The sequence below is a fragment of the Cynoglossus semilaevis genome, chromosome 8, assembly GCF_000523025.1.
Source record: "Cynoglossus semilaevis isolate Cse_v1.0 chromosome 8, Cse_v1.0, whole genome shotgun sequence".
NCBI lineage: Eukaryota > Metazoa > Chordata > Actinopteri > Pleuronectiformes > Cynoglossidae > Cynoglossus > Cynoglossus semilaevis.
Window position 1 is genome coordinate 18,004,699 of NC_024314.1, and position 9,996 is coordinate 18,014,694.

Genomic DNA, 9,996 nt, shown 5'->3' on the forward strand with positions numbered 1-9,996 from the left:
GGAACTTTGACGCCTGAACACAGAGGAGACTGCTGGGTCAACAGCCTCTTATGGTGTTGTGTGTTTGTTTGCACAGCGACGTCCTCTGTCTCTGCACTTTCACCAATCACAATGGCCTCATGATTTATGAGATATGACTGGAGCAGAGCTGAGGTGGAGATGTGATGCCAGGACCTGATGGACCTGCTGGGGGCACATCAGGATGGAAATGAGGCTGTGAGGACCAGCCAGGGCTTTTGTCTGGAAACTTCACTTGTTTGTTTAAGCCGAGGCCGAGGCAGGAAGCCGACCCACACGACTCTGCCGCGTCCATGGCAACCGCACTGTTAATGATGGCACATCCACTCCCGGAGTCTTTTCAGTGGAGCAGAGAGGTGGAGACTGCTGAGAGCTGGACCAGGGAGCACAGAAAGACGTGTGCGTGTGTGTTTGTTTCTATGGTGGTGGGGATTCAGTTTGGGTGTTTTGAAGACATTTTGATCGGCCCTCACATTTTCAACAAAGGCCTTTCCTGAGGGTCTTGGCGTGGATTTTTGGGGGTCGGACTTTATGAACTGTACAAAAATAGACGTAGTGAAGTGGACGCAAAAAAAAAAAAGTTGGATTTTTTATATCAATGTTGTAATATAAATGCCCAGTTAGAGGTAAGACAGAGAAAAAGTTAGCTGAAATAGAAGCTTAAAGTTAGCCCAAAGTAGCTAGGTTTTCAAAGTGATAAACAAACAAAGATGAGCATAAAAAAAATAGATTCTAGTTACCCAGGAAATAGAAATGTATGAAAAAAGAAAATAGTTAAAAGCTAAGGGAGAGAGAACTTAGCTCTGATATTTAACCTATCAGAAAACTACAGCACAACACAAAAAATAATGGATATTGACCGAAAGTTATCTAAAAGTTAGCCGAAACGTGCTTAAAAGACATTTAAAAACTAGTTCATTTTAACAGAAATTAAGTTCAGATATAGTAAATGCATGGCAGCTAAAGTTAGCACATATAAATCTAAAACTTTGTCCAGAAAATGGTAAAACACTGGAGGAAAATGAGTGGAAAACCTACAACAGAAACACATTTTGTCATAACCCGTGGTCTAGTCCCAACTTAAAAATGCCAGAAATTACCAAAAAAAAAAGGAACAAAATATTACTTTTCCAAAAAAAACAAAACTCCCCAAAACACCTCAAAATGCATTTTTCCTAACAATGCTAAAGGTTAAAAAAAAGGGAAAAAGTAAATAAAACGTTGAACAGCACATTAACCAAGCAGACATGCAGCTTTGGTTTCTGTCTTATACATTAACCAAACAGACATGCAGCTTTGGTTTCTGTCTTATTTCTGGAGACTCACATTGATGTTCCTGCCTCCTCGGTGCCACAGGACGGCTTTACTGACAAAGGACACATAAGGAGGACTCTGCAAAAAACAAAGAAAAGAAGCCAAATGAGTCTAAAAGTGATATTGATTTGAAGAAAAAAGAGGAGGCGAGATTTAATAACAGATCCGTCAAAGGCAGATTGAGATTGATCGGAGCAGGGCGTTCTCACATGAAGTGTCTGAGGACAATGAGTGAGGCCTGACAAAACAAACACAAAGAGAAGACACACAGCGAGTGGTCTCTCCAGAGACTCTTTTAAAAGTCCCCACCAGTTCATCTATAACTGCTCCGTCTTCACTGCTCTGCCTCCAGTGGTCAGAAGCTGATGTTCTCCCACACAGCCCCTTCCCCACATCTGCTCCCTTGACAAAACATCTTTTTCATCTCTTTTCTTCTTAACATGTCGCTTCTTCAGGGACAGTATGGTGGTCTTATGGTCCCGTCAGCTTGACCCTCGGCTCAAGGGGCCGCTGTGTTAGCTCATCAATCAAGCGGTCAGAAACCCTGCGGTCCGCTCACCGCCTCATCCATCTCTCTCTTTTTGAACTGCTGGCAGCTTCCAGAAGCACTGAGTCGGCTCCGTAACTGCTCCACTGCAGGAAAAGCACCGGAGCAGATCCTCCCGGGGATCACCCTCTAATTCAGGGTCTGTAACCCCACACCAGAGAGGGCAGCAGGGGGCAAAATGGGCCAGAACAATGGAGGAACAATGGAGTTTGACGTCCATGTACGTGCGCGTTTCCTCCGTTCTTTGGAGAGCGCTGGTGTGGAGCTTCTAACCTGCGCGTGCCAGAACCTTCAAAGACCAGCTCCACCATAGACTCCAGAGGCCAACGTGGGTTCATGCCATTGTGACGTGAACAAAGCACGATTCTGGAAGTGAGGTCAGAAACTGCTCCTCGTTCATAGCAGTCAGACATTTCGTGCAGAATAACGACATCAGGCAGGAATAGAAGAACTGGTCTTGTTATCAGAGGGCTGAGGATCAGGGACAGGAGCCAAGAGTTGACAGGTGGAAGACGTTCAAACTCAACCAAAAATAATCAAATAATAGAATTTAAAAAAACACAACTTGTCTTAGACTTAATAAGGCTAAGAATGCACGAGAGTGAGATTTTCACCAGATTTTATTCTGATTTTTTCTTTTTTTTTGTTCCACAAAAATAGAGAAAATTGGGAAATGTGAATACCCCAGCTAGAAAAAGTCCACTCTGGAATCTAAACATTCTGATTTTTTTTTATTCTAATTTCCAGAAGGGAACTCACAAGGAACTAAAAAAGATCCATCCATCCATCCATCCATCCATCCATCCATCCATCCATCTACCATATGTACCAATGGAGTAAGTCAGGTGCCACCTGTGGTGTGGGTACCATAGTTTGAGAACCACAGTTTTAAGGTCACCTGCTGCTACATCTTAACATCAGTGACTAATAAAGACAGTGAAGTCTGATTGTTGTCTTGTTTTATCAAAGCTACGTCTTCACCTGACGATGACCTCATAACATGACTAAAAGGTCAAGTTATTTTTTGACGTTCAAGCTTGACCTTAATCCTTCAAGTAAATGTGCATCAACCCAGGACCTCCCTCTCCTCCAGGTGTCGTGGTTTCACCCATCATACATCACAGAGGACTCGACTAAAGTGACCTCTGCTCTTCTTCTCCCTGTTCAATGAACATGATGAGATTAGCCACATTCCTGCCAGATGGGCTTTCCACACAACGTTCGTGAAGAACACGTGGGTCTTCCACACAAACCCCACCCTCAAAGAACTTCCTGTCGGATCCACCGGCTTTGTACAGTAGAACGTGGGCGGAAGCCGAGAGGACAGGAAGCGCTGTGCTGCCGATCGGAGCCAGCAGGGGGAAATGTGACCCAATGACGGGGTGTCTATTAATAATGAGTAGGTGGAAAGGACCAGATCAAATTACCAATTTGAAGCTAATAACTAAAGTGGTGGCTGGTCTTTGCTTTATCCCCTCTCTCCCACTGTCTCTCTGGTGTCTCCCGTCTCCATCTGTCCGTCTTTCTCGAGGGAGGACTTCCTTCGTTTGCTTCCCAGGCCTCGCTCTGGATACTTTATTAATTTGGTTTCACCCGATTACTCCTTATCTGTCAGTCAGGCAGCATTAAAAGGCATTTTATCAAGGTCTATTTGTGGAAGCAGACGCAGAGCAAGGATCTGCAGCCTCCTGGTGAGGTCAGCACCAGCCATCTTTAAACTCTCTCTCTCATTGGCCAACATTTAGACATTAGTGGGGTCATGTTTACAAAGATGTAGCAGTGAAGCTACAGCTAGGAACTACAGGAAGGGAGTACGAGGACGATCAGCAAAGATCATGTGAGGATAATGTGAACATTCTTTCAACAGGCAAGCCTCCTGTTGGTGAGAAAACTGTCAAAACTGTTGTTTTTGTCTCTTAATGGAGCCTGGCTTTTCACCTGGGGGGGGGGGGGGCGGGTTGGGGGGGGGGGGTTCAAATCTCAGACGAACCATCAGAATGGTATTGACAACAGGAATCAGATCATCACAGGGCGGTTTGTTTAACAGACCTCTAAAGAAACGCAACACATTCCTGGAGAATCCCTGCCCCGGTGGCCTATAGTGGTACTGCATCTGAAAGATCCAATCCACTTTGTCAAAAGAATCCGTTTCTAATGAACTGGATACAAAGTCGAAATATTTTGAGCATTTCAGCCAATAGGACATTAACCAAGACCTGCAGGTGACCACTGGTGACGTTGGAACCTTGGATTATTGAAGCTAAAACTCCCTCATACATAATAACCCCCCCCCCAAAAAAAGAAATTAATCTGAAATTTTGGAACATTATGATTTCCCTTGGACTTCTATAACCACGATCCGCCTAACATCCTCTGGTAAAACTCCCAACACGGAGACGTTCAGCCCATTATTATTGAAACAAAGAGGCAACACTGTCTCTCGAGCAGAGACAAGACATTAAAAGCTCTCGGCAGGAAGTCAACAATGCAGCACAACACAAACGGATGAGGAGATGCAGCCCAGAAGACAATCGAGCCGACGGACGAGCCATCAATGGCCAACAAAAGAGGAAGCTGACCACCTCAGCAGGTCTGTGGACAGGTTAGCGCCCTGCTCAGACTGAGAAAGAGAAAGGCCGGGGTCAGCTATAATGAGGCATGAATGTGAGGGTCCCAACAATCCTGTTTAATGGGTTTCATCCCTGGAAAGGTTTCTGTCCGGCCTACATGTCCTCCGGTGTTGGTGCCTGTGTCTTCATATTGGGCTGTGGGTCAGGAGGTGCTGTAGGGACTCTGTGACCCTGAAATGAGCTCCAGGAGACAGTGGTGTCCCCGCTGGCAGGACAGAGCTTCTTTTATGTCCTAATCTTAAAGCCAGGAGGATCAATATGGCAACAATTGCCGCGGGGATGCTGCCATTTCTGACGTCTCACAGGGAGGTTGGCGACGCAAACCTTACAAAAGCAGGAAAACCTGCTGCCACCGGCCGACACAAAGACCTGGCTAACCTACTTAACATTCATTAGTGTCAGAGAGGTGGACAGATGCTGCAGGATTTCACCCATCTTCTCTCACATGTCCTCACCTCGGGGTTCATTCTGGAGCATTTGATGAGTCTTTCATTGGGTATGATAGGAATGATGGACGTCAGCTGTGGGTTTATGAAGAGCTTGGGTGGGCACGGATAGATGGACTCACCCCGAGAGCTCGCTGTGCAGAACGAGAGCCGTCAGGAGGCCAGGTGCTCCTGCTGACGGGAGGCCTGGACCGAGGCAGGGGTCTCAAAGGAGGGTTGAAACCCCTGATCCTGGAGCAGCTCCTCCTCGTCGCCCCCCGGATCCTGGAGCAGCTCCTCCTCGTCGCCCAGTGAGGCTCTGGAACTCCTCTTCTGTCAAAAGCAGACATGAGCGATAAACTCCTGAAATCGTCCTTCATTCAAGAATCATTGATCAGAGTTTGCTGCTGTAGCGCTTCAGTCTGTGGAGCTGAATAACTCCGGCACTTCTTCTCCGTGGGAGGCTGAAAAAATGCAGTCCATTCAAACACAGCTTTGCTGGTTAATAATTACCACGCTGCTAAAGTGATACAACAGTCACTGGAGTGAATGGTTTCCTTCACAGCTATTGTCCATGTGGGCCAACAACAGGAAATGTTACATTTGTAATTTTAGCTTTTAGCTAGATATTGATTTGTCACCTTGGAGGAGTCACCTGAGGTTTAAGCAATCTTATGATTTCTTTTTTCATTTTAAGTTAATTTTAAGTTTTTGAATTTTTTTAGAAATATTCTAAGCATTTTCTTCAGTCTTTTGGGCTAAATCCACTGAGAATTTATTATCAAATTGAACAATCAAACTGAACTGCAGATATCCTTTAGAACAGCGGTGCCAGACATACGGCACGTGGGCCAAAGTCAGCCCGCTTGGTTTTTCTATCCGGCCCGCTTGATGAATTTTGAAAATAAATAAATAACTAAACACTTCATGTTCAGGAAATATTTTGTACAATTATATTTCATTACATATGAAGATTTTTCTAATGTAGTTTTTGCATGAAAACAAAGGGGGAAGAGAAGGACTTTTTGTTATTTATAGGTAATTATGTTATGACTGTACCGGTCCGGCCAGTTTGACATCTAGTCAGGTTGTATGTGGCCCCTGAACCATGAGTTTGACAGCCCTTTAGGCTTTAGGCTAATAATTGAATTTTTGAATTGGTTAACTTTTAGCTTTTCTTTCTTTGGTCTAGTACAGCTTTAGTTTTTGCACCGGTGCTCAGTCCAACCTCTCAGACTTTCCATGTTATTGGCCTAATAAATAAAGTTAGATTGAAAATGATCTGTGCTCTGTGGTTTACAAAGAAGAGCATGACAAACTGCTCACAGATGCAACAGAAAAACAACCAAAGCCTTGACTGCAAAACACTGTTAGGCCTTCAGAGTGACAGAGACCAGAACAGAGCGTGGGACCAGCTGGACTGAGAGGAGGCTGTTCTGTCCAACACCAGACACGACACGGATCAGGTTCTGGGCCGCATAAATCTCCTGGACCTAATTACATTACAGGGCACCGAGTGGCAAGAGCCCTGGAAACAATGGAGTCCTATCAGTTCTACAGATCTTCTGAGTATCCTGTGTGTGTGTGTGTGTGTGTGTGTGTGTGTGTGTTAGTCCTATTATCTTGAGCCTGTCTTTGTTTTGAAGATATTTATCTTCAGATTTGTAGAGCTGGAAAATGCTGGTAAACATGCACTTGGTTTAATATTAACATGGTCTAAGAGCGGTGAGCGTCGCCATGGAGACCAGACCAAACACTGACTGTCACAGGTGACCGGAGCAGCCACCGCCACCTCCACATACAAACATTGACTGCACACATTATCACGTGTCCTAAATGTCCACACCTCCATTTCTGCAGATGTAAATATTGTATCCAGAGACCTGACGTGACTCCAACTGAGAACAGTCTGTGGAAGGAGAATCAGACGCTGTTAGAACCGTTGGTCACTACAGGGATCTTTATATAAAGGAAATCAAACTGCAACATTTAGACTCGGTTTAATCTGCAGGCAAAACGAACCAACGTAGAACCTTTTTATGATGGTCGGAAAAGCACAATAAAACAAACAAAAAAAAATGAACGTCTGTTGATCGCAGATCGGGGAAATCCTTGTGTTGACAGCAGATCTGCAGCAATAGGGACCAAGTATATGGTTCCTCTGGGGGTTGAACCCAGTCTCTGCTACCGAGATCTGCACAAAAACCACAGAGCGGCCTAGAGCTACAGCCCGCTATCAAACGTCGTAAACCGAGGACACCTTTGTCCTCGGTTTACGACGTCCTCGACCTACAGCACTTCTTGGTTGCGTTTCTAACTCCTATAAATGTATGAGGACAGCCATGTTCCATCACTTAGATGTTCTCTGTTAAAGCCCACCAACTAGTTCACATGGGAGCATTAACATTATGGCGTAAGTAGACGTAAGTCAGACTCTTCCCATGGTTTTATGTTTTAGATTATGATGTTACCTTAAGCGTTAAAGTAGCTGAGTGACATAGATACTTATGGACAGTAGGTGAACTCGAAACAATCGAGTTGTGTCGCAACGTAGGAACGGTGCTTCAACGTACGAACCCCTGTAATTGGGGAACAAGCACGCACACACCGCTGAGGGAACTAAACTCAAGGTTTTACTCTCTTCCGGGACGAGGGGCGGAAATATGCCACGAATCTGGGACGAAAACTGTAAGGTGGTCTGCGACAGCCTCCCCCACAGGGAGAGAGGAGTCTCTCTGATTGACGCAACACTGAGTTGAAAAACGTTCACATTTACTTCTGTGACGGCGGTCGAAACAAAACAACAACGGAAACGAGCAAAGTTCAGTTGTATAAGATCAGTTAAAGATATTTTCGGTGCATTTTCACAAAGTCACTCAAAGTTCAAAGTGTCAGAGTACTTTACTGTATATTACATACAAACTTTCTTAAACCCAAAAGTTAGACGTCCTAAAGTTAGAACTTGTCGTTCAACCATAAATAAACCCATACATCAGCAGAGTGACTCTGACAAAGGCTGGAAACAAACAGCATCAAAAAGCCATTACCAGGCTGTTCCTGCTGTTCCTGCTGTTCCTGCTGTTCTGAGGACGGCAGCTCTGCCCACTGTGGGCCGCCTCTTTGTCACAATCAAAGGGTGTTGACCTGCTCGGGCTCTGCCCGCTGAGTCGCCCTAAAATCCTGGTTTTCATGCCATAGTGAGATCCTCCACACGCCAACACCTCCTCCACCTCCCCCACCTCCTGGTCAGCTCTGTTATTTCCTCATCTCATCAATCTGTCAGCTCAGCCCTTTGACACACAGCCACAATGACTCTCACTCTTCTCACTCTCCCTGTCAATATGGTTCCAGCATTTCAGCATTTAGTCAGCTCGTCGTCAAGGCTGACTCCCCCTGGTGCCTCAGAACCAAAGGGGGGCGTCAGAGAGCCAAGAGAGTTGCTATTGGTAACAGCGGTGTTAAGGCTTAGATGCCAGCAGGGGGCGTTGGTTTTAAAAAAAAAGATAAAAATGTAACTGCATACATCTGTATAAGGGCTGCCACAGTTGACAGTGAACAACAGTGGTGGAGATTACAGATTGGATTCACCTCAATCCCTAATCCCAGGTTGGGACAAAATCACAGACAGGACAAAAACTGGGCTAATTAAAGAAACGATAAGATACTGCAGACTGGGAACAATCCTAGAACGGTTTAGGTCAGCTATGTCCAATGTCCGGCCTGGGGGCCAATTGTGGCCCAGGTACAAATTTTATACGGCCTTTTTCACAAAATAGGTTACCAACCAGTACTGTGTGTATAAAAACGCACGTAAGAAATGCAATTTTATGTTTCACCAAAAGATGGCAGCAGGAGAGCCAAGAGAGTTGCTATTGGTAACAGCGGTGTTAAGGCTTAGATGCCAGCAGGGGGCGTTGGTTTTAAAAAAAAAGATAAAAATGTAACTGCATACATCTGTATAAGGGCTGCCACAGTTGACAGTGAACAACAGTGGTGGAGATTACAGATTGGATTCACCTCAATCCCTAATCCCAGGTTGGGACAAAATCACAGACAGGACAAAAACTGGGCTAATTAAAGAAACGATAAGATACTGCAGACTGGGAACAATCCTAGAACGGTTTAGGTCAGCTATGTCCAATGTCCGGCCTGGGGGCCAATTGTGGCCCAGGTACAAATTTTATACGGCCTTTTTCACAAAATAGGTTACCAACCAGTACTGTGTGTATAAAAACGCACGTAAGAAATGCAATTTTATGTTTCACCAAAAGATGGCAGCAGTGCTGAGTAGCACCACTCTGGCCAAGACACACTACCAGTCCAGTCATGCTAACGCATTCTACAAGATAATAATAAACAACATTTAATACCAATATTATATAGTGTTTAAAAACCATAATAAATCAAATAAAACATGTGCTGTTTACAATAAAATAGATCATTTCGCTTTAATGTTAACGGTTCATAGAGTCAAATCTGGCCCTCTTTGGAAAACATTTGGACACACCTGGTTTAGGTCTAACACGATGAAACAAAGTGACTTAGTTGGCATTTGAAATTATGAAGCTGAATGAATGGCTCTGCCATATGAGGTTCCTCAGGGACTAGTTCTTGGAGCCTATTCTTTTAAGCTTCTGTACGCTGCCTTAGGGTCCAATTCTGCAGAAAATGGCTGATTGTCACAGTTTTGCAGATGATAAACAATTATATCATATTAAGGACGTTTGATTTATTAATTGCGATTAACTACAATCTTGATTAATCACAATTAATTGTGAGGATGATTTTTAATTCAGCAGTTCACATCCACATGGGTTTTTCCAGTTGATTAAAATGAACTCTGTTACCTTAAAGGTATTGATTTGTGACATTTAATTTCGTTTTTTTATTTCATCTTCTTTTAACAATAAAAACTACAGTGAATTGAGTTAAAAACTAAGGCTTAGTTAAACTTGGAATAAAAGAGGGACAGATCTCGGAGACCCCTTCCTCTGGACTGCACATACTCCAGGATACGCCATTCAATTTTCAAGTAAGGATGAAAGGAAGACTGCGAACTATG

At 44.2% G+C, this 9,996-nt stretch overlaps 1 long non-coding RNA gene across 2 annotated transcripts in view; it reads left to right on the top strand.

Annotated features, from left to right (window-relative positions):
* LOC112487298 (uncharacterized) overlaps nucleotides 1–1,158 on the top strand; it is a 2,680-nt gene extending 1,522 nt beyond the window's left edge. For both annotated transcript variants that reach the window (XR_003050259.1, XR_003050258.1), the window contains one exon: nucleotides 77–1,158. This is a non-coding gene — a long non-coding RNA (uncharacterized LOC112487298). The remainder of the gene's footprint in view (nucleotides 1–76) is intronic.
* The last annotated feature ends 8,838 nt before the right edge of the window (nucleotides 1,159–9,996 follow it).